The following is a 225-nucleotide window of genomic DNA, read 5'->3' as shown; positions in this document are numbered from 1 at the left end:
ATTAAGCTCTAAAATGGAGGAGCTGGCGTCAAATCAGCGTCGCACGCTTATTGACGTCACAATCTGCCTACTCTGCATACTTACGGCGGATGTTCCCTGTGCCCATGTTAACGCCCTATTCAAGATGTCACTCAGTGTTGCACGCACCAGCAGTATGCGCATGTGCCGAGGATGCCATTTTAGAACTAAAATGGAACCCAAAGCCAAATTTTGTGGCCGATGTCT

This window comes from Pristiophorus japonicus, chromosome 3 (assembly GCF_044704955.1).
Source record: "Pristiophorus japonicus isolate sPriJap1 chromosome 3, sPriJap1.hap1, whole genome shotgun sequence".
NCBI lineage: Eukaryota > Metazoa > Chordata > Chondrichthyes > Pristiophoridae > Pristiophorus > Pristiophorus japonicus.
Note: the sequence above shows the minus strand (reverse complement) of the source record.